Source organism: Calypte anna, chromosome 1 (assembly GCF_003957555.1).
Source record: "Calypte anna isolate BGI_N300 chromosome 1, bCalAnn1_v1.p, whole genome shotgun sequence".
Lineage (NCBI taxonomy): Eukaryota > Metazoa > Chordata > Aves > Apodiformes > Trochilidae > Calypte > Calypte anna.
In genome coordinates this window covers 41801440-41825573 of record NC_044244.1, presented here as the reverse complement: position 1 = coordinate 41825573, position 24134 = coordinate 41801440, and the positions used below count along the sequence as shown (strand labels likewise).

General features: G+C 45.8%; 1 protein-coding gene across 8 annotated transcripts in view; it reads left to right on the top strand.

The window, feature by feature from the left end:
• Positions 1 to 5684: 5684 nt before the first annotated feature.
• The window catches only part of PPFIBP1 (PPFIA binding protein 1), a 113678-nt gene continuing 95228 nt past the window's right edge, over positions 5685 to 24134 (top strand). For 6 of the 8 annotated variants that reach the window (XM_030469478.1, XM_030469454.1, XM_030469485.1 and 3 more), the window contains exon 1: positions 5698 to 5786. The gene's annotated coding sequence lies outside the window, so the exon portion shown is untranslated. Of the gene's footprint in view, positions 5787 to 24134 lie in introns of all 8 variants that reach the window. The other 2 variants (XM_030469417.1, XM_030469438.1) reach the window with 2 other exon arrangements.

The window sequence follows — 24134 nt, the reverse complement described above, 5'->3', positions numbered from 1 at the left end:
ATCTAGGCAGGATGCTATCATCTTCCCCCAAGGCTCTCCAGGCAGTAGTATTTAAGGAATGTCTGAAGCAGCCTTGTTTTCCTCTCCTGAAGGCCAGTTAAAGGCTGAGCCTAGAGGCCAGCTGACTGAGTTAGCTTGACACTGACTCATTGTGTGATCTGCAGTAAAGCCACTACAGTTATGTCTGCAGCGTGCCGGGCAGCGATATCTGCAGCTCTCCAAGTGGGGCTGGCACCATATAGCTGCTCTTGCAGAAGGACTGGGGGGTGTGAGTGCAGCTATTCAGCTGCTCTGGACTGTGCAAAGGCAGCACCTTGCTCAGAGGGTTTGCTCAGGAGACTGTGTATGGTGTTACACTGTGAGCTGAGATGCTCGCAGCTTCGCCTGCGATGATGAGATGAGCATCACCTCTTTATCCCTTGTTTTCCTCAGTGGCACTGTGCAGAGAGTAACTTCTGTCCAGCAGTATGCACTGAGATTCTTTTAAGTAAGGCATTTTATCACTGTACTAGTGATCTATTTACCTCCCCCTCCCCCTTCACACATTTCCTGAGGGAATGAGTATGTGGAAGTCATTATGAAAGGAATGAAATGGTGATAATGCCATGTCTGTATGTAAACAGTGCCAGGCAAACCAGAGCAACATGAGCTCAGAATTAGTGAGAAATTAATATTGAGATTTATCCCAGTGGTGGAGCATAGAAGATTGGATGTAGAGTGTCATCACCAGCCAGGCACAGATGAAAGGTAATGATAAGGTCGGATGTGATAAACAGTGTGAGTTGTAAAAGGGATGATGTTTGGCTGTGTCTGGAAGTCTCCTTCAGATTAGGCAGATGCTACAAACAGTTTCTGGTGGGGTTTTCCATAGGCACCAGGGGAAACACTCAGTTTGTTATATCCTGCTGCATCCCCCATGCCTGTTTTCCTCTGATAACATTCTGCAGTATTTCACAGACACGGGTATTTGCCTTTCTGGCTGACTGCTTAGCAAGCTGTGCAAGTGTGTATTTCAGTGGAGATGCACATTCAACAGTGAGGTCTATCAGTAAATGTTACTGACAATACCTATAGGCTGGTTTCTGACTACTCTTACACCACTACGTTGTTGAATGTTTTTTTCTGTGTCTGAAGGTGAACACTTTGGGTACCCAGAAGTCTCTCTAGCTCTTGGTCAAGCAGTCATCTCTGTTGAGTATGCCAGAAAGCAGCTTCTCAGTGTAAGAATTATCTGCTGGTACAGCAATTGAGAGAATGCTGTGAAAATTACAGGTACTTGAACCTAATGAGTCTTTCAGCCCAGTACACTTCTAGCTAAATTAGCAAGTGGGGAAAATCCAGGGAAAGAAAAATAATGTTTTGTAGGCCTGCAGGAATTTTAAAATGCAAAACTTTAAAACCACAGTCTGTCCTTTCCAGCTTTTAATGATTGCAATCATTCAAAATAACAGGAAGACAAATCCCATCTGAAATGCCCAGTCTTTTCAACAGCTACACTATTGCCACTGAATGCCTACACATTCCTTATACCAGGAGGACAGATACAGCACATAAAATGTGCTGTATCTTCCTCCCAATATTATTGTTTTTTCATGATTTCTAGATACAGACTAACACATCTCTGAGATTCATCTCAGTGTTCCAGCTGAAGAAGTTCCTGCAGGTAATTACTTTTCCACCCCAATGACTGTTTAAAGTTTTATGGGAAGCTTTCTTGGCCACTTCAGAAAGAACTTGAGTTTGCTTTTCCCTGCTTTTCAGGGGCTAATTGCACAAGGTTACAGATAAAATATGCAAGACTGGTAACCCCAACGGGCTGGCAATGGCCACAAGAAGCACCTTGCCAAAGACAGCATGGACAACACGTGTGGAAAGGCACCTTCTCTCCAGCAGTTTCTTCATTTCTATCTGCTGCTCAGAATGACTCTTTACATACACATTTCACTACTAATCCCTGAATCACACACTATCAAACAGAAAAGTGGTGTGTTTTGCTTCTGCCTCCTGAGGTCTCACACCATACTGCAGCTGGAAGTTCTTGGGCCTGCAAGTAACCCCATCTCAGAGGATCAGAGGTGCCTGAAATAATCCCATGCACAGGAGCAGATTGATCATTTCTCAAATGCTTTTTTTCCTTCTGGGGGTTTTAAACTAGAAACTCTGGAGAAAAACTACTCACGTGAAGCACTTCAGCCTTGAGGAGACCTGTCTGGCAAGTGGAGCAGAATCAAGCCAGCATCCCTTCTGTCAGTTCAGTGGGAGGTTCACTGTGCAGGACTTTCCTTACAGTATTTTCAAAAGCTCAGGAAGCTGTAGGAAGACTCAGGGATGGGACAGCTGAAGTCAGAAGTTTGACTGTTCTGGGGGGTTAAGTTTGGGGGCATTTTGTACTTAAGCTGCTGAAGATTAAGTTGAACCTTTGAGCACTGAATCTCTCCTCTCCTTTTTAGGAAGGGACTGGGGGAGGAATTCAAACATGGGGAGGAAAGTTAAATTATTGATTTGACAGCTAAAAACTGTTTGTGCAGTACTTTGTCCTAGGAGTGAACATAATGTCATACCAAAGATAGAGGGTTTTGGCTGAAACAATTAGGTCTGTTGAGTTTTTTAACAATCAGGCTACCTAAGCTGGTTGAAAGCTAGGACAGATTTAACAGCATAGCTCCAATACTTGGTCAGAAGACCAAATATTTCCAAAGTAGATGCAGCTTCTAACAGTAAAACTGTGCTTTTGCTGAGAGAGCAAATTCCAGATTTCTTGAGAGAAATAAGTTATTCCAACAAAAGCGACATTTTCGTTGCTTATACCTACATCTGCACAAGGTGCTTTCACTGCCACAGCTCTGCTTTCAAAGGATATTATCACAGCTCCGGCTGACACAACTGTGCCAGGAGACTCTGTAGCAGAGACCTGACCTGAAAACATCCTGGCTTGGCTACAAGGCTAACAACCCACTGGGAACAGAGTGAGTGACTCACAGAACCCACTTTCGAAGCTGTCCTGAAATGAAAGACATGCAAAACCTGGGTGTGTGAAACTATTGCCTGTTGGGAAGGAGATCCCTCAGCTCTTTCAGCTGCTGAGGAGTGGGTTTGTTCTAAAGGAAAACTTCCAGAGCCCAACAAGGTGTTGAAGTTTAAAACAAAATAATTAGTAGTTGGCTGTGATATACACAGCTTGTTTCTGTACTTCAGGGCTGCCTGTGGGCAAACATGGGTACTGAGGTGTGGGGCTAATAACTAGTGTGCTGCTAAAAGTATATGACTTCCAGAGGAGAGACAAATTGAAATCTGGATCACTACAAGTCATTAACACTTGTAATTAACCAAGGTGAGTCACTTAAATTGTGTAAAATGAGATAGTAATGCTTATGATAATGTTGTAAGGATAACTGCATGAAGAACTGAACTACGTTTATCACTCAATAATGATGCTCAGGCAAAAACTTGGAAAGATGCGTTGCAGATTTAATAGGAGTGCTGTTAATTGCTGTTTTGCAAGGGGCTTAGTCTGATCTCAGAGTCACTGCCAGGGGGAGGCATGGTCTTGCTCACACCTCCACCCCTGAGACCCAAACGCCAGCTTGATGCCAGTGACCTTAGAGGGTGGCTGCTTACTTCACTGACCCATCTGAAAAATAACTGCACTGCAACACCATGTCCATTGTTGTACCACACCATGATTGTGCAGGAGCCTCAAAACACCCCCCAACCCCCATGAAGATCATATAAGAAAGTGTTTGCTGTGCCTTCAAAATACTTCTGACAGCTCTTGAAATGGCTTGATGCCATTTATTGATTTGTTACCAGGGAGACAGTACGTGTTCCCACTGCAAAGTGAGGGAAAAGCTCTTTCCCTTCACCTCCTCAAGTAGTGAAAAAATGCTGGAAAACACTTTTAGTGGTTGTTCTGCAGCCTTCACCAGAGGGACAAGTGAACGAGGTGTTTGCCTTCTCAGGCTGCTGCTTCGGTTTCACCAAGGTGGAGAAAATGAACCTTTCCTTGCAAACCAGCCTGGAGCAAAAAGGGCTGAGCTATTTTAGGAGATGAGAGATAAGCAAGCCAGAAAACCTTATCAGAGATTTGTCTTAACTTGCAAAGGTATTTTCTTTGATGAAGGAATTCAAACAGTTGTTAGAAATGTTCTGTCAGCTCACATTTGTTTACAGAGAGCTCTCACTCATGCACCACCTTGGATTAATAAAGCCCTTCTGCATGAGGGTCTTTAGTAAGAATCTTTACTTTCTGACTTAAAAATAAATTGCAGTGTAAAAAATGATCCACAGAGTTCACAGAACAAGTGATTCAGAAAACAAAGGCTGGTGAACATTGGGCTTTAGAGGCTATCAGTGCTTGCATCAGTGGTGTCAGCTTCTTACTGGTCAAGCACAACTCTGTCTCCTTCAGGTGGGAAGGAGTGCTGGTTGTGGGAGCCCTAGGATTCAGCCCAGTGCTAGCACTTACCTACGGGCTGACAGAAAGCTGGTAACACTGGGGGTAGATTCGATAAATATTCAAGGAAAATGGGCAAAAGACTAATTGTAGAAACACGCTACAGCATAGCAAGGGTACTTTCCCCGTTTCTGTTTTGTTTGAGAATGCAAAATGTCTACTTTCAACATGTTTTTGAATGGAAATTTCCACCTTTTTTAGACAACATGGTCAGAAACACAGTACAACCGAATCATTTTTTCCACATACAAAAACATTACATTAGGAGTTTTGTCTAACCCAGCCTTTGGAGGAGGGGAAGAAGAGCTCTGAGAATAATAATTTTTAAAAGTTTTGAGTCAATTCCAAACAAAATTTAAGAGTTAGTTGGCTGGACCTGGCAGCCAAGCAGAGCCTCTCAGTCCTTTAATTTTGTGATTCGGCTCCTGAAAGAGCAATTCAGGACGCTGCCGGCCATTCCGCCCTGCAAGCTGCAGAAGCATGGATGTTTTGGCGGGTGGGACGCGAACCGGTTGATGGAGCACACCCATCCCCACCGCGGAGGTTGCTGCGGTGGTCGCCGATGGGGCCATGTCTCCCGTCAGCTGCAGGACCGGGCCTGCCCCTTACTGAGCCTCGGTCAGCCCTCTCTCCCCCCCCCAAGGAACCATGGGGGGGCTATTTCACCAACTACTTCAGCCGGACGGATTCAGAGGGTGGAACTGTTGGCCGCGGGAAGGATCCCGAGGCGAGAAGGTGGGCAGGGAGAGACGCGGAAGAGGTGGAAAGCCCGTCGGGGCACCCCTTGCTATTCCCCCGTAAGGACGCTCGGGGTCCCGACCCCACCCCACGGCAGGGAGGGAGCCCCACCGGCGGGAGGCCGAACCTGCCTTGCCCTTCACCCCACTCCGGGAGCGGCGGCGGGAGACGCCCCCCAAGGCTCCCGTCGGGCAGGGCGGGCCGGACTCCCCTCCGAAGGCTGGATTGAAGATGCGGCGGGGGGGGGATTCCCGCCCGGGCCCCGGCGCTGTGCCCGCCCTCTTCGCCCGCCGAGTGACTGCCATCGGGCCCAATCAGGGCGTGGACCCAGCCTGGCGCTGCCGCCCGCCCCGTCGGGGAGGCCCGGCCCCGGGGCGGGGAGCGAAGCCGGTCCGGCGCGGCCCCGCTGGGTCCCGTCCGGCGTGTACGAGGCGGGGGAGCGGGCGGTCCGGGGCGGGGCGAAGGCGGGGCCGGCCGGGACGGGGCGGGCGGCAGAGCGGCGCGGACCGGACGGCGGTGGGGGCTGCCGTGAGCCGGCAGAGGTGGAGGAGGAGGCGCGGCCGCCCCGGGAGGGCCCGCCGGGGTTTGGGTGCAGGTAAGGGGCACGTCGAGGAGCTCCTGGGGCCCGGCCCCGCTCCCCGAAACTGAACCGAGCCTGACGGTGGTAACTTTGTGTCCCGGCGGGATGAGTCCCCGCTGAGCCCTTCCCTTGCGCGGGCGGGCGGCGGCAGCCCTCCCCGACGGCTCCCTCCGCGCCGTGCGGGCCGCAGCAGAGCGGGCTCCTCCTGCCGCCATGGGCCCGGGCCGCCTGCCCGCCCGGTGGAGCGGGTGTTCTCCCACGGGGAGAGCGGGTGTCCTCCCAAAGACCGCCGCTGCGCGCCCCACGCCTGGGCTGAAAGCCACCGTGAGCCCAGCACCGTGGAGCGGGCACCCCCTGCGTGTGGGGAGCGGCTGTGGCGTGGGGGAGAACTCGCCGGCCCCCGCGCTTCCAGCCTCGGCTTCAGCCGTGGCCCCAGCAGTGCTGGGCGAGGGAACTTCCCCTCCAGTCTGCTCTCCCCCTGCCAAAAAGCGGTCCTCTATCCTCAGGCTACGTTTGGGTGCTCCGGTGTTACTTTTGCTGCATCCTATCTGGAAGGGGGAAGGAGATCGGTGTCAGAGTGAAGCTCGGTAGTTAGCTTCTGACCTTTTGTAACTGATTCATGTGACGGTATCTGTGTAGCTTTTAGGGAAATTTTGGGGAGAGGCAGGCTCTGGTTTAATCTTTTCAAGATTTGATAGGACAACTCAGCCACAAGTGCTGTGAAAACTTCAGTTAGGAATTTTATCTGGGACTAACAAATGTGTTTTGATTTAAGGCCTGGGGTTCTAACATCCTGTAATTATTTTTTCTAGGTCTGTTTCTCTTAGGTCTGTGACTTTAAAAAAAAAAACAAAAAAACCGAAATAGCTGTGGTAGCTCACACCCTAGCTGAGATGCAGCTGTAGCAGTAAAAAGGTGCTTTATTCCTATGTAGTTATTTCGGGGGCGAGGGGGGGAGCAAGCTACAGCGTTAAATGCTTCACTGTGCTGTAGCAGCATGTGTGTGCTCTCCTGTGGAAGTGCAGCACTGCCGGTCGAGTGTAAAACCACAGATGAAATGTTTAGTACTCGAGCTTGGCTGTGTCTGAGCCTTCAGAGACTCTGCAGGTTCTCCTTATTTCAGGCCAAGCACAGATAACTACCAACAGAGCAGCGTGTAAGCTCTGTTATGTATTGCGATGGCAGAACGATTGAGCAATGAGTGTCTCTGCATTCCAAAAAGTAAACAGCAAAAATGGGTCACAGAGTGAGAATATTCTCTGCACTTACATGATCATGTATCTGAGAGGATGATTTTTCGGTTTGCCAACTCTGGATTTATTGCTTCTATTAAAAGGCAGAAGCTATAGCTTGAGGATTTAACTTTGTGAAAGACAAAGGTGACTTGCAATTATAGTAAAAACCACAAGTACGTGTTTCAGTAGAACTGGCGTGCTCAGGTGGCATGGCAGGTTGCTTTGAAAGGCATCCCAGGAGCACTGAAATCTACTTGAACTCTTTGTTCCAAATGCAGCAAGCCTTTTGGTCTCTTACCTTCTTCACAATAGTAAGAAATTAAGAGTTGAAGTGCTCCTTATTTTGGCTTAGTACCCTTCCTAAGTGAGTACTCACCTCCTAGGTGAGTTTTGACTATAGCATAGTTTCCCAAAAATCTCTAACGTTTAGGCCAGCACCTAGAAGCAGAGGGAGTTGTTTGGCTTGCTGGTAAGAATGACAGTCCATGAAGATGATGTTTCCTTCTCCTTCCCCCTTGAAAGCAGCAGGAACTCTGCTTTAGTCCAGCTGCAGAGCCAGGGCCCCTAGGTGGGTTTTCTCTTCAGCAGTGTTACTTCTTTGCTTTGAGGAACACCACCTAAGAAGGAGGTGCTATTAGGCATTCAGCAGCCATTAAGTCCTCTTAAATAAGACAATATTAAGAGTCTTGAGTCCAAGTGCATGGGTCCAGATTCAAGTTCTTCCTCTGTGTCAGTGAGCTTGCCCTCTTTTTTTTTTTTTTTTTTTTTTTTTTTTTACTATATTTGCTGAATCAGTTCTGGGTTTAAGAGTTCTGCTGAAATATATTTCAAGTTGGTTTGTGCTGTGCACGTTTGTCTGCAGCAGATCTGAGCTCTGGAAAAATTAGTGAGTAACGTTTTAGCTTGTCCCTGAAATGAAGGGTGGAGCACCGTGAAGTAAGGGATGTCACATGGGGTAGAAAGCTGTGTGAATATAGTATCTTATTTTTTTTCCTACTTAGATGCATGTCCTGTTTCTGTTTTGGGCTGCGCTGTCTGTAAAACATGTTGCAGAAAGGAATGGGGTCCTGGTGAAAATGTCTGTGGAGTTGTATGAGGAGACATCACTTGTGACCTGTGTCAACAGGAGGGTAATTGTTGACATTCCTGAAATTACAGCCATTCCCAGGAGACAGAGGTTCCCAGGTGGTGCTGCTAGCTTGTCTGGTTCCATTGCTTTCTGATGATGAGAACTAAGTCTGGTCAGGTCTGGATGGCATGAAGACAGGCAGTGCACTGTGTTATTGAGGTACAGCATCTTTCAGGAAGTTTTATGTCTCTAGAATCCATCCAAATTAGGTTTCTGTGATGTTTCTGTCTTTCACCACTTCAGGGATCAGTTTCATTGGAGTGAAAATCCTTCCCCTGAAGAGGTTTAAAACCAAAGAATGTTTAGTCACTTTCTTCTCAATGGTGTGATTACATCAAAATACACCTTTGGCTTACTCGGAACAAGGTATAGTCTTGCTCTAAACTCATTTGAATAACTGACTAATTTGTTGTGCTTTGCCCTTGTGAAGGCAGGAGGAGTGCATAGGGGGGGACAGACAACAAATTTGATACAAATGGTCCAAAAATGTATCCCTGACTCTTGGGGTGGGAAATGAGGAAAGCAAAAAAATTGACTACCTATGACTGGGAAGTCTGCTGTTTTGCAGTAGTTCTCAACAGGGAAAGAAACCCAAATATTAGACATTATTTAGAGAGGTAATGGAGCATCCTGAAAATTCCTGTGGTGTTACAGGTGGTCAGTGAAGCTTGTGTCCTGCTTCTGAACTTCCATGTTCTTCCTTAGAACATGCCTGTAGCCTCTGCCTTGGCTTGTAAATGGTGATACCTAAATTAGGTTGCTGCCTGATACAGCTTGTTCTAGTGTGTACCTTTGTTATTTTTTGGACTTCAAAGGAAAAATCAAGGTATGTTGCTGCCTTAAAGCTCTACCTACAATTATGATTTGACCTATTTCTCTCTGGCCAAGCCATATCTGTAAATTTATAAATGTAAGGAACGAGTTTATTGGAAGGTTCAGGTGTGTTTTGCTGTGTTCACTCTTCTTTGTCTAGAGCTTGTGTGTACAGCCATACATTGAGAGTACATAAAACCACTTAATACCTTCATAAATAAAACCACTTAGAACTTTCCTGTACTCAGGCTGAATAGTGCCCTCCCTTCTCCATTTGTAGTTGTGAGATCCCATTAGTCATCCCATTAGCAACTTTGCTCTTGGATCTAGCCCAGGAGAGGTAAAATTACATTGCCTTGCTTGCCTGATGTTTACTGCTGGTGTTTATACCCAGACATTTATTTAGCATTTATTTAACATCTAGTATGAATTCCAACCCTGTTTTGGCCTCCTGTAAATTTGTTCATGTTCCCAGAGCCTAACTGGTGTGTTGCAGTCTCCTTATCAGACCTGTGCCCAGGTCTCTTCCTTCGTTGGTCTTTGCACCTGTGCTGACTTCTATGGTTTGAGTAGGACTAGGGCATCAGCCTGCCATGTGTCTCCTCAGGAAGATGACTGCTAGTGCTGTAAAGCTGACTCCTAAACAGGTCATCTGCAGGTAGGGAAAGGGTGGCTGTTTCATGGCAGCTTCTACTTGTCAAAGAGTTCTTTTAAGGTGGCTGATTTAGAAGCATAAATCTTTGCATAACATAGGAAAGACTGTGTTATTCCTGAGAGATTACATCTCTTGCCCAGTGTTTGGAAAAGCCAGCATCCAGTTCAGAGTTAAAGCTTGGTCATTCTATTCCAGATCAGTGTTTCTCTTGCCATGAGGTTATTACCTGTAGTTGTTGAGTGTCTCAAGCTTCAGGCAACTGTAGCAGGTGATTGCACAAAATTGTAACATCTATCTCAGTTGGTTTCTGGTCAGATCTTTGCTTTGGATCTGCTTGTTCGGAATGCCCTAGCAAGGCACGGTCCTTAGCCATGAAACACACCTCAAGATGCAGCAGATGATTCCCTCCCTTTTTTTCCACCTCTCTCTGTGTTGGTTCGGCTCAGGCTGATGATAGTGGCTGCTTTGTTTTTCTAATAGTGTCTGCTGCCAAGGTAGCACTTAATTTCTGCTTAAAGGTTGGAATTTTCTGTTAGTAATTCATTCATCATACTGAATTTGCAATTGCTTGCCTGTGATGTGTATTGCCCTTGCTATGGGAATGTATGATTTCTTGGTATCCTTTAGGTTCCAGAGCACTTTGATCCTCTGTGACTTCTGCTGCACACTAAAAAAGTGTGGTGTGTTAAAGCTTCATCCTTTTTTCCAATAGCTGTGCTTCTGTTTCTGTCAAAATGCCAAGCTAAATCAACTGCATAAAGAGCTGATTTCTTTTCTCAGTGGAAATACATTTAGATGCAGGTCTTGCAGGCAGTCATAGTTGTAGCCTTTCTTCTCCTTGCCTCTGTCTGGGCCATCATCATAGGGGAGGCACGTGGAGAACTTGAAAGGTTGGAAGAACTCCTGTCCAGCACTGGAATGGAAAGTGGTGTCTCAGCCTGCGTAAAGTGCAGATGCTCACTTAATGATGCCCCTCTGCATCCTTAAGCAGTGAAGGTTTTGTGTCAAAGAATCAGGACCAGAGGCCATTTAAGCAGTCTGGCTCATGGTGTTTCAGGTAACATAAAAAATAATGAGAAGTGTGACTTGGAAGCAGCCATTTGCACACATCCAGGTGGTACTCACACTTCCAGTAGGCACAAATGCTGTTATTGGCATTTAACCCTTGCATGGGTAATATCACATCGAATGCCACCTGTGAACAAAAGGCTCCAAGATCAAGTACACTGATCCAAAAGCTGATTTGTGCTTCCATCTTTCTTTGTAGGCTTTTTCCTAAATATCAGCAAAAAGCTTAAGGCTGAGACCTAAGTTGCCTGTTGCAGCATCTGAACTCTAAGCTGGAGAATCACTGTGCTGTCAAAGACAGCTATCTAATTATGTCTTAGATCAGAGGAATCTGGTAATTGCTAACACATAGTAGTACATTTTAAATAAAAGAGTTCTCGTGGCTCCAAATGTGAGCCACGTTATTTTGTTGCTGTGTAACAGCAGTGTCAAAATAAGAGGAAATTTGGTCTTGCATGCCTTTTCTCAGATTGATCAATTCTGTAACAAAAATCTACTTAAAAACTACAAAGTATGGTTTTTTGGCATTCATGTAGAATACAATCTCAGATGATTCATGGATGCTGCAGTGTTTGTGAAAGGAGATAAAACATTCACAATTTTTGGTTGGTAACAGAAAAATAGCTTTGGAATTGTAAAAACTGCTAAACAAAGAAGCCCCCAGCTTCTTATTTTCAAAATGAAAGATATATATGAAAGATATATATGAAAATAAATATACATGAAATATATATGAAAAAAAAAAAATGAAATACATATAGCACCTTTTAGCATTCCTTTATGAATGACAGAAACAAGCACATGCATGTGTTTAGCAGCACCAGGATCCATTTCAGGAGATGAGGTAGGGCAGCACCTTTCATTGATGCTGTGGCAGCTGTGCACACAGCTGTCCATGTGGTCTGTCAGCCATCATAGGAGGCTGGGGCTCCCACCTTTATGGTTGGGCATTCCTGGGCCAAGGGGTTCAGCCTAGTGCAGTGTGTGATGTAAGGATTTCATAACAGTTTTCTGAAATTCAGAGGGAAGGTCCTTAATAATAATAATAATAATGTCTTTCCTTGCTGTAAAGTAGAGTGAGTGACTCAGAGATTGTTTAGTTATCCTTAGCCCCTTGACACAGAATTTGGCAGAAAACACCAGAGCTGGTTTCTCTGTCTGCAGTTATCAGGTGAGGTTAAGGTTTGTGATCACATTTGTGCTTTAAAAGATTGGCCAAGCTGTTACTGTTCATCACAGGAGTTTTTATGACCTCTGTTTTACTGCTGGCTGCTTGCTGACCTGAGGTCCCTCAGGTAGAGGACAGGAGGAGCATGGTGGCTATATACACAGAGCTTAATATGAGTTTTTTGTGGTACATCAGATGCTTTGAGGATGTGCTGGGTTTGCTTTCTGTGCTCAGACTATTCTGTGCCACTGAGGGTGTTCCCACAGCATGGATTTTAATCTGTGCAAACTTTAATTTCTGATTACCTTCAGAGTGCGAGGAAGTTCAAGTTTATTCAAAGGATCCAGAATAATCCAGAAAGTCTTGGAAGGTATTTTTCTGTAATTTTTACTTGATATTTTATCTATTAAGTATGTGTACTCACTGCCTATGGCTATGTATGCAGTTTAGAGAGAAACAGCCTTTGCAAAACACAGGAAAGGTGTAAATGTTGTTCAAAGAGATGTGCTATTTAAAGCATTGCAGGTCATAGGGAGTGTTAGGGAGGAGGAAAAGAACAGGCAGGCCTTTCGGAGCCTGGTCTCCATGTTTTCAGAAGTCATGAGATTGGCACGTGGATGTGTCTGCAGGATCAAATTAAGGTTCTGCATAGTGTAATGCAGATAATTAACATCTGCCTTGAAGAGTAGGTGAGGAAAAGTATCTTAATTGTTAAAAAGTGCTGAGCCTTTGCTGTGTTTCTGAAAATAGTTATTATCCCACGTGGTTGTGGCACTTGTCATCTTGGGCTATGTACAGCTTAGCAAGGGTACAGAAATCATGGGTTTGTGAAAATCACTCTTTCCATATAGACACTGCTAGAAGGTGTTTTCTCCTTGGCTTGGATCGGATATCCTACTCTTATGGAAAAAGTCTTGCAGAGACAAGGTTTTAGCAGGGAGAGGGCACTTTTAGCCTATTGGGATCTCTTCAGCTTGAGTGTGACTGGGTATTCATAGATGTCAGCCACCTGACTGTGGTACTTTGCCTTACTGGGGAAGCTTTCATAGTTGATTTGAAGTGTCTCCTCTACCACTCCAGTTGAGGTTTATAAAGCTGTGGTAAAATGTAGCGTGGGTTCATCTTTGTCCATCCCGGAGGGGCATTGGGGGTGAGCCTGGTGGGGATTGTCCTGTCTTCTAGAACTTCTGTGTGCAGGATGCAGGGGGAGGCAGAGGTTGGGATGTGGGTGAGGCTGTGGCTGTGTGAGACCAGGGAGTGTTCCTGGTGCTGGGACCTGAATTGGTTTCCCTATCCAAATGTCCATTAGGCAGGACATTAAGCCATTAGGCCATTAAGGCAGGAAGTGGTGGTCTGATGACTGCTCCCTGTGCTCCTCAGCTGGGGCCCTTTTGGTCTCTTTCCTTCACTGGAAGCATCTTTCAAAGACTTTTGTTAAATGGGAGAGGAGGGATGGTAACTTGAGCTCCTTTTTTAAGAGCCAGAAAAAAAATTTATATTTCCCAAAATGCTGGTACACTGGTGCTCTAGCTGACAAATACTTTGTGTAACATGCCTGCTGAGGACCCCTCTGTGCTGAGAGCAGGGACCTCCACATTGAATCTGAAGACTGAAGTAGCCATCCTTGGTGATTTCTCTCAGGATCTTAGAGCAAACGGCTGTTCTCCTGGAACAGGGTGTGTATTGTAGACTATTGCAGTGGGTTAGTGGCTTACATAGAGGGAGGGGTATAAGGACATGTTGGAGCAGCCAAAACACACCAAGTGTTCCCAATTCCTGCCCACAGCTGCATGCACAGTGGAGCAAAGGTCTTCTTCAAGAAGAGGTGGGTGTGTTAAGCAACTAATCTCCAGGAAAGGCTTATGGTATGGTAGTTAGATGCCTCCTGTTGGGTTCAGGTGCTAGCTTTGTTGTATTATTTTCTGTCCTGCTTCCAAAACAGGATTAAGCAAAGGAGACTATTTCTTTACTCTTAATTTAAATCTCTGGGAAATTGCTTTTGGTTCAGAGCAGACCTGAAAAGGCTTGTCAGTTACATCTTAGAGTCATCAGCATTTTTTTTCCACCACTTAACAGAAGCTTGTTTAACTTGTGACCGCACTTTTAATTTGTTATATTTATAAAGGAAACATCAGGGGAAGGTTCAGAAATGCATATTTATGATTTTTGGCTTGGCTTAATTTGGCTTTAAGAACCTGTTTTTCTTATTTCAATAAAGAATAATTTTTTGTCTCAAGCCAGGATTTCTTTCTGTATCTTGTGAGGTTTCTTTTGGGTTTATGTTTGGGTTTGTTTGTTTGGTTGGGGCTTTTTGTTTGCTTGGGGTTTTTTGTTTGTTGGGGGTTTTGTTTGTTTATTTGTTTCAGTTTTTGTTTTGTTTTAATTTTATCTTATTTTTTGTGTGTGGGTTTGGTTTTTTTTTGTCCTTCTTCCAAAAAGTGCATAAAGTGGCTTACCTTGTTTTATACCTTCCCTTGGATGTGAAACATGTAACTAACAGGTCCCAGCCAAAAGTATCATCTCAGAGGTTTCCTCATTCATTCTGGAGATGATGTTGGACCTCTGGTGTAGTGCGGGGTAGAACCACTGCAGCCCACGATGGTGCTGGCACAGAAATGTGGTTTTGGGAGCTTTGTCAGGATGTGCAGTGCTACCGGGAATTTGGACACCACAGAGGAGTGTCTCTCTCTTGCCACCCTTGCTTGGGAGGGCTGGAACCTGTTTCAGTGGGTGACCCCAGGGAGATGTGTGCAGTGGCTCTGCTTTCTGACTGAGGAGGAAGACAGGGATGAGGATGCAGATGTGACCTCCTCCTGCCCCAGTGCCCTGAAGGGAGACATGCCACCATCCAACAGGAACAGCTGAGGTAGAGCAGTGCCCTATAGCACAGGGATGCTGCTGGCGCTTGATGGGACATGCAAGTGGATTCGTGGTACTGTTATGAAACTGAGATGTTGCCAGCAGTGTTGAGGTGGCAGAAACATCTAGGAGCTGTCTGCTGTGGGACGGGATGAGTCTCAGGGCACCCCATGGCATTGCTCCTCTGGCTGGCTTGCCCCACTGATGTTACCTGTGCTGGTGGGCACTGTGGTTGGGTGGCCTTGCTGGCTGCCAGCTGGTAGCACCAGAAGTCCATGGCAAAGCTGTGACCAGGATATTGTCAACATGGGCTGGTCTGACTTCCCCCAAGAGCTGTGAAAGTGTCTGTGTGCTGTCTAGACCAAGTACTTCCCTCACAATGGCTGGTGGCACCTGTGTGCCTGGAGGGCAAAAATGGCACTCCTCAGCTGGCTTCTTCAGGAGCTTAAATTATGATTAATCCTTCCCCCCCTTTCAAGCCTTCACACGAATTACCGTGGCAGCATTCATGATGTGGTTGCATGGACAGATGGGCACCACGTGATGGGAGCGGTCACAAAGTCTCTCAGAGGTGCAAATGCTTCTGCAGCAGCTCTGTGTTGTTTGCTGCCACTCCATTTGAGGTACTGCTTGAGAGTGTGCTTCTGATGAACAGCTTAAATGCAAGGTGGAGATGAGAAGTTTGTGATTTGTTTTCAGGGTGGTGCTGGTAAACTTCCTGCAGTTAAGTGGTAGAGATAATTTTGCAGATTCTGGCTCCATTGTTGTGACTGGGTCTAAGGTGAATTTAAGAAAAATATTTTGGTCAAACAGGCTTTCCTTTCTGTTTTGTCCAAAAGGAAAAACCTGTTAAGCGCCTGATCTGCTGTTCTCATTATTGAGGGAGTTTCTGAACAAGACCTAAATCCAGAATTACTTGCACGTCCTTATCTGTGCAATGTAGTGTTTTCCAAGTCGGTATCTTGGGTTGCAGACATGTTTGTCATGATGCACAGTCTTAAATCCATCTATGCAGAAGTGTTTGAGCATAGAGGTCAATATGATGAGTGGAATTTCACTTAGGATTGTTTCAGAGGCATGGTAGAACTGTTTGCTGAGGACCAGGATTTGCTTAGTTTATGGCAAGCTCCAGCTGCTGTTGGAAGGAGGGTGAAGTGCAGGATTGCCTGAGGGAGGCTGGAGAGGAGGCACTGGTTATCTGCAAAGTCTTCTGGGGATGAGGCTTCCAAGAGAGAGTGGAACATCTTGTACCCCAGCATGATGAGTGCAAGGACAGAGTCCCAGCATCTCTCCAGAGAGCTTTGTGTTGAAGCAAGACCACAGCATGCCCTCAGTGCCTTCTTTTATGCAGGATGGAGATGTTTTTCCTTTTAGACCGATTGGGAGGCTATATCTCTGTTGCCTGCATGCTATATATTATGTTATGTTTACTTCCTTACTTGCTGAAATACTAACACAGGCCTTGGAGTCCAAGGCTGCCTGCTTAAAGGAGCCTCTGTGCTGCTGTCTCCGTCTGAAATCCATTTCCATTTTTTTCAGCTTCTTGCTTTTTAGGCCTCGTGAAACTAAGAACTCCCCCTTCCTTCCACAGTCTTTCAAGAAAATTTGCAAAGAAATCAATAGCTGTCTAGTTATGACAGCAGTATGAAAAAGGCTACGATGTGTCCATAGCTACCTAAAAAATATGTTCAAAATGCTGGTGGAAGAGAGTGCCCTACCATTATCCTGTACTTTCCTTGCATGTGGACTGAAAACAGTTTGCATTAGTTAATCAGTTTGTGCACACTTGCCCGGTGAGAAGTGTTTCGTTACGGCAATAAATTTTCGTTCCTTTAACCCTGTGAAGCTGAAAAAATGAATTTGTTTTGCACAGAAAACCAACTGACCTGAACTCTTAGTAGATGAACTGATTGTAAATGTACCAGCTTAATCCAGCTTATTTTTTTCTCATGTTTCATGTAGCTTCTTGAAAAGAGACAGCTTGTGGCAAATTAGCCAGGGTGAGAGTACAAAAAGATTGAATTATTCCTGTTTGAACAGTTCCCAGCATGCAAGCACTTGCTGCTTCATTTGTACATCATCTGTATCTTGAGTTAGCTTGCCAAAGCTGCTGTGATTGAGGTGAAAGTAAAATAACTTCCAACTAGAAATCTTGCTTTTGATGTAAATTATAATTTCTTCATTCATCAGTGAAAATACCATGGAGATATGATGGACAGAAATTGCGGTTGGTGTGTGTTTGAGTTTATTGCAACAAATGTCTCACCCTGTTGTGTTTCTGTGAAAAGAAACTGTGATGTAATGTCCTGAAAAGTCCTTTTGCTCCTAGTGAAAGCCAGCACTGGTATGAAAATGCAGTTGTCAAAACATATGTGAGGTTATACTTGGTGTGCGTCTGTGCCTTATGCTGCTCCATTCACTTCAGGGCATGGCATAAAAATAACAGGCTGCAGAGTTAGGTCTGCTGCATTTAGGCAAGGCTAAGCTTACTGTTGGGCATCTGTAAAAGCAGAAGTAGTAGGAACAAGATGGTGTTTCTGTAGAGATTTGCCTTGATACTCTGGTGTATGGCAATGCCTCTTTTGGGGGGAGGTACTGGAAGGCTAGAGAATTATATACATGTGGCAATAGTTTAGGACTGTCTGCCCAGTCATTTAGGACAGTGTATCCAGCTGGACTGCTGATGATAAATTGGAGTTTGGCTGTGATATTGTAGTTAATTCCTCTTCTCACAAAATATGCTATATAATCTTTCTGTGGCTGCAGTAATTAGGGCCTGGCTTTACTGTCACATACTGTGAGGAACATTTCCCTTCCTTAGATCCAGCTGTGTTCATGTGGCTCCCATCGAGCGTGCATTTAGAAGCAAATTCAGAAGTTTGTTTCTGTGTTAAAAAGAAGAAAGGCCTTTCCTCAGAGTCATACTAGGTTTACTGTCCCTTTTTTTCCCCTGTGACACTGAGGCTCTTCTAGTGGGGATGATATTACCTGATGTAAGCAAAGCACAGTGGATGATGTACCTACTAGAGGCAATGAAAGTTTTTTGTTTCTATTGAGACCTCAACTTTGCAGTGTCCAACTTGCCATGTTTTTCTGGAGAGAGGGATTAATAGAGATCCAGTGATGACTCCAGTGAAGATGCCTTTGCTGTTTTGTTGTCCAGGCAAGCTGCTGGGGAGATGGTGAAGAGGGACAGACATCCTGGTACTGTCTGTCCCTGCATAGAGGGGACTGTGAGATCTCTGCTGCTGAAGTCTTTGGGCTTGGAAGTGAGGGACAAGGAAGCAGCCCCCAGGAGCAAGAAAACAGGGGACCTGGGAGAAGCTGTGCTGGGCTGGTGAGAACAGAGATGGGCTTGTGGGTAGTGAGAGCTCCTCTGCAGCCAGCTCTGACAGAGCAGGCAACCCTGCTGGCTGGAGGAGTTAGAAATCACAGGGCTGAGGACACAACAGCACAGTCCAAAGTACTGTTGCTTGCCATAAAATTAAAAAAGACCCTATAAGGCTCTGAACTTTCGGAATGGATCATCTAGCTGGCCAGCCATCCCTGATGTGGCAGGTATCTGTTTCGCAAGTCTACATTTGTCCATCTCTGCCTGGCTGGACCTTGCATCCCTGTCCTGCTGGCCACTCCTGAGACCAGTCAGTGGAGAGGAAGAGTGACCTTGTGTCACACACTGCGTGTGTGTGTGTGACCTTCAGGGACATCCATGGGCCCTGTTGGAGGTCATGCTTCTTACATCTGCTGGTGCCAGCTGTGGGGTCTGTCCTCTGAGCACAAGTTTTTTTTGCCTCTGTACTGCAGCCTGCAGTCTCCCACGGATACACAAGGAAATTCAGGGCACTGTAATTTATGCAGTGCCCTTTCTTTAATCCTTCTTGTCTAGCTTGTTCTGCAGAGCTTTGAGGCAGAGATTTTGCCTCTCATATCTAGAGTTTCATGCCTGGATCTGGTTGATGTTTATACAGAAGCGTGAGGACAGCCAGAGGTTCTGCAGGGTCTGATAGAAGCCATATGTGAAATTAATCCAAATTAAACTTGTTATACGTTCCATGATAAACAGGAGGTTGCAGCACGGACTCAACATGTGGCGTAGCTTTGAGACTATGAAGAATGAAAAGTGAATCCTCTAAAAGTTGGCTGTGCTGGTATGAGACCCGATGAAGTTTTGAGACAAGCAAATACACCAAGCTCACTGTGTAGGTGTTTGTGAGAAACAAGGCAGTTTTATGGGAGAGAAATGTGGGAACAGGGAGGCAGAGGGGTGCCAGAGATGAAGCGAAGTATCTAAACAAAACATGGGCCTGCTCAGGGTGAATCTGTGGTTGTGGACCCCCGTGCTGCTCCTTCTGGAGAATGGAGAGGTCATTTTGTGTGCCCTGCTAATGTGGGCCAGACTGGCTCCAAACTTGGAGCTGGTCTGGTTTGCCTACATGATGGGATTTTGCATGTCGTTCCGGTATGCCCGCTTCCCTCTCGTGTTCTGCAGTGACAGAACACGTGACAGGGATGTGGAAACAAGGGAAAAAACAATCTGGCTGGGGCAGCCTTCGAGTGGGTGGGAGACAGCCCCATTTTTGCTGCAGAGACTTTTTTGGGGATCAGGGAATGCTAGAGGTTGGTTCACAGGCAGACTGTCAACAGGGAGCTTGGCACTTTCCATGGCAGTGGGAAGATGTGCTGCTGGGGCTGGCTCTGGACCTTGTCGCCTTTTCCCAGTACTGTGGGGTAAAGGTGTAGTAGCCTTCAGTCCAGTGGTGTGACATTAAGGACATTCTTGAAAGCTGGGATGATTTTTCCTGGATGGAGTTGGAGTCAGCTCCTGGGGGCACTGGGCTTTGCTGGCTTGCATCTTTGGAGTGGGCAGACTTCTGCCAGTGTGGTTTTTAGGCCTTGTCAAGAACAAAAACCATACAAAAAATGTGCATGCTCTGGGAGGTGTGCTGCTGTCAAAGAGCAGCAGGTGCAGGAGGTGTATTGGTGTAATTCTACAGTCCAGTTTATTCTGGGCTTGAACACTCAGAGCACTGTGATGCTCTGGAGGGTTTGCAACACCCCCTGCTTCTCACAGGGCCAGGAGTGTGGAGAGATGGATGCCATCTGAGATGTTTGTAACTGCAGGTCAGCACGAGAATGCAGTAAGGATCTTCCACTGCAAAACAGCACTTGCATGGTCCAGCTGCCTCTGCTGCCCACATGGAAGTCAGATTGATGTTGTGGAAGTAGACCTGCAGCTTTTCTGCAGAGCTGGGGCAGCTGAGGAGAGGCAGTTCCCAAGTGAAACACTGATTCTTAACTGTGATGCTGTGCCCTAATGGCACCTGTATTCAGGAATAAAGGATGGAGAACATATTACTGGTAGCAAGGAAAGAACTTTCTAACTGCAGTTGTGGATCCCTCATTCCCATGGACCTTCTGTTCCACTCTGGGACTTGTGTTTTGTTCTCCAGAGAAGAGGCTTCCTCTCGAGACTTTTTATTGTAATTCACATCTGTGAAGTTGCACAGAGATGCTGCCTGACAGCCTGTCAAGTTTCATGCCCAGCTATGTATGTACAGAGAGGGAGAGGTGTTATTTTGGTGTCTGCAAAGACAACTCACTAAAAATAAGTTAAAGCTGAGGAACCCAGAGGCAAAAATAGTTGTTGCAAAAGTCTTACTTGATGCATCTTTCTTTTTCCCCCATTTAGAAATATTTGTTTGGAATATGCTCTGTGTCTCCACATCTGCACAAAAAGAGGTGACACTCACACTGGAGCTGCTGCTAAGTGGATGGGGACAGACTGAGCTCTGTAGCTCTCTGCCATGCTTTCCCTCTGAAGCTGGGATATGTTGCCTTCCTCATTTTCACTGCTTTCCTGCTAAAACCACACTTTTTATCTGTGTTTCTACTTCTGGATACTGTGCTCCAATGAGACAGGGCTCTAACTTGAAGCTGTCTGTCTTTATCTGCTGCTTTTCCCCTTTTCCCTCTTGTGTGCATCCTCTGAGGTGACCTGTACAACCTGCCAAGACCCAAGATAGGTTTTGGGAGTGGAATTGGCAGGTTCCCTTCTTTGCAAGGCTGGGGCCTCCTGCAGTGCAAAGCTGGCTTCATTTTAGGAAAACAGAATAAAGCAGATCAGTATTAACTTGCCTTTAAAATGTTGATCCTGGCTGCAGCTCAGTTGGATTACGTTAGCTGGTACCAAGAGGCTTCCAGATTTTAAGACTGTGAAGCAACTTAGCCTGTGAACAGAGCAACCCATTGCTTGGCTGTGCTCTTGTCATTGTTTGCTGTTCATTGAATTGTCAGGGAGCTCTTACAATTATTTAAAGTTGCTGTGTGTTAATTTAGTTTCCGGTAAATGACAAGCTGGATGATTCAAAGAGCAATGCAGACACTTAGCACATAGAATCATAGAATCATAGAATAGGCTGGGTTGGAAGGGACCTCAGAGATCATCGAGTCCAACCCTTGATCAGCTACCGCCACAGTCACTAGACCATGGCACTGAGTGCCATATCGAGTCGCTTTTTAAATGTCTCCAGGGACGAAGAGTCCACCACCTCCCCAGGCAGTCCGTTCCAATGTCTGATCACCCTTTCTGTGAAAAAATTCTTTCTAATATCCAATCTGAACTTCCCCCGGCACAACTTAAGACCATGCCCTCTTGTCTTATTGAGAGTTGCCTGGGAAAAGAGACCAACCCCTGCCTGGCTCCATCCTCCTTTCAGGTAGTTGTAGAGAGCAATGAGGTCTCCCCTGAGCCTCCTCTTCCTCAGGCTGAACAGCCCCAGCTCCCTCAGCCTCTCCTCATAGGATCTGTGTTCGAGTCCCTTCACCAGCTTGGTTGCCCTCCTTTGGACCTGTTCATGTAGAAGCATGTAGAAGCAAAATTTCCATATCTGTGCACATGCAGTAATTATGGGTTTCCAATGGCATTTTGTGCAGGGAGGAAGTATAAAAATATGCATAGGACTACAATGATTTAGAGTAGTGGAATGCTAGGGGCTGGAGAGGACCTCTGGAGATCATTAAGTCCAACTCCTCTGCCAAAGCAGAATCACCTAGGGTAGGTCACACATAAATGCATCCAGGCAGGTCTTGAAAGTCTAGAGAAGGAGACTCCAAAACCTCTCTGGGCAGCCTGTTCCAATGCTCCATCACCCTTATTGTAATAAAGTTTTTCCTCAAATGGAGGTGGATCTTCCTGTGTTCCAGTTTGTTCATAGCTCCTCATCCTATCACAGGGCACCACTGAAAAGAGACTGGCTCTTTCTTCTTGACACCCATCCTTCAATTATTTATAAACATTCAGATATATACATTACATATAAACATTCCTCTCCAGACTAAACATTCCCCAGGCTTCTCAGCCTTTCCTCATAAGACAGTTGTTCCTGTCTCCAGATCATTCTCCTAGCCCTCCATTGGACTTCCTCTACTATATCCCTGTCCCTTTTGATCTGGGAAGCCCAGAACTGCACATAGTACTCCAGATGTGACCTCACTAAGGCAGAGTAGAGGGGAAGGAGAACCTCCCTCAACCTGCTGAACACACTCTTCTGGATGCACCCAAGGACACCATTGGCCCTCTTGGCCACAAGGACACATTGCTGTCCCATGGATAACTTATTATCCACCAGTATTCTGAGGTCCTTCTCTGTGGAGTTGCTTTCCAGCATGTCAGCCCCTAATCTGTACTGGTGCATCGTGTTATTCCTCCCCAGGTGCAGGACTCTACACTTACTCTTGTTAAACCTTAAAATTTTTCAGTTTTGAAGAAGGCATTTTGGTTTGGGGGAGTTGCATGATGAAAAACCATCAAAGCAAGCTAGCATTGATTTACTGTCTTATCAATGTGAAGGGAAATGGGATTTTTTTTTCCTCCACTGTATTTTAAATGAGTTTAAAACTATGTTCCAGACAGCTTGTGAGCAGTCAAGATTCGACAGTGATTTTGTGAGCATAAGGGTTCTTATTTGGGCCCCCTGGCTGGTTTCCAACACAAGGGTGCAATGCCTCCTTGCTTTAGGCAAGCATGACTCCTATTCTGCAGGGACTGGCAACTTCATCTCCTTTCTGCCTGCTTATGTCCTTTAGAACCAAGTTAAGCCCATAGCAGTCTTGCCCCTGTATTGGGGCAACAATACTGACTCCTAGTAGCAATGAGGACCTGTGTACCTCAAATACTGAATGGTGCTCTTGTCACCCCTCCTCTGGTGAGGGGGAAGAGCTTCTGGCTGAAGAGCTTGTGGGGGAAAAGGTGGTCCCAGTTGTGTATCCCTGCAGAGCTGATCTCTCTCAAATGAGTTGAGCTCAGGCAATCTTGGGCATCTTTCAAATGAAAGATACTGCTCTGGGTGTGCTTGCTGGATGCCAGGTGATCTGAATGCTCTGCTGTATTTATATATAGCACTAAGCCTTAAAAATAAACATATAGTCTAGGTAAAGACTTTAGTATAAAAGATATATTTTAAAATAGTTGCTTTCTGAATTTGGCCACAGAGTACAAGCATGCTGTTCCTGTGTTCTTCTGTGCATGGCAGAGGGATCATAGCAGTGAAAACTTGGAGGATCTCTGGACTTGTACTTGGGGATCTCTGTGTGCTGCCTGCTTGCACTGGTGTTTAGGTGTTCCTTAAATCTGAATAATACAATTTTGCATATGTCTTCTGCCAGGAGAAGTTAAAAGTGCTATGCTCTGATTAAAGATGTGCAGAGGAGGTCAAGTTAGGGGCTGTGCTTGACTTAATTTTTCAATGTAGACAAACTCTGCAATGAGTCCACTTTCCCAAGTCCTGCAGCAGTTCAGCATTCTTGTTCCATCATTTTTTTTCCCTGAACCCTACCTTCCTGCTGCTGTTCAATGTCCATCTCGCCTCAGAAGAGCTGCCCATCAATACTACATCAAGGAATGTTCCTCAGTCTGTGTGTGCATTGTAAGAAGTGGTGTGTGTATAGCTCCTTGTGTCACTTCCAAATGCTTTTTATAGAGAGAATTGTGCTAATACAACATGGTTCATCATGAACTAATACCATCATATAAGTACTCATCCTGTCTGAAGCTGGGAGTGAGGACAGCACATGGATGTTATTTGGCTGGTGAGAGAGCTTTTCTGTCTCCCATTGCTGCTGCAATCTATGCTTCAAAGGAGCCCTGAGAGAAGCCTGCTCCTGTGTGCTGCTCTGTAGACTGCTCCTGCACTATCAGGATCTTTCAGTTCATCTCCCTGCCCTGACTAATGCATTTCTGAGTCGAGTTCTCTGCACAGGCTGTGTGGGTGTACTGAGCTGTTCCAAGGTGGTGACCTTCCTCCTGTTCCCAAACAGAATGCTGCGGGTCACAGGAAGTACAGCTGCTTCACTTGGAGTTTCCTAAGTTATTTAGATGGAGCTCTTGGGAATAAAGGCTCTTATTGTTTGGTTTTTTTTTTATTTGCGAGTTGTTTTG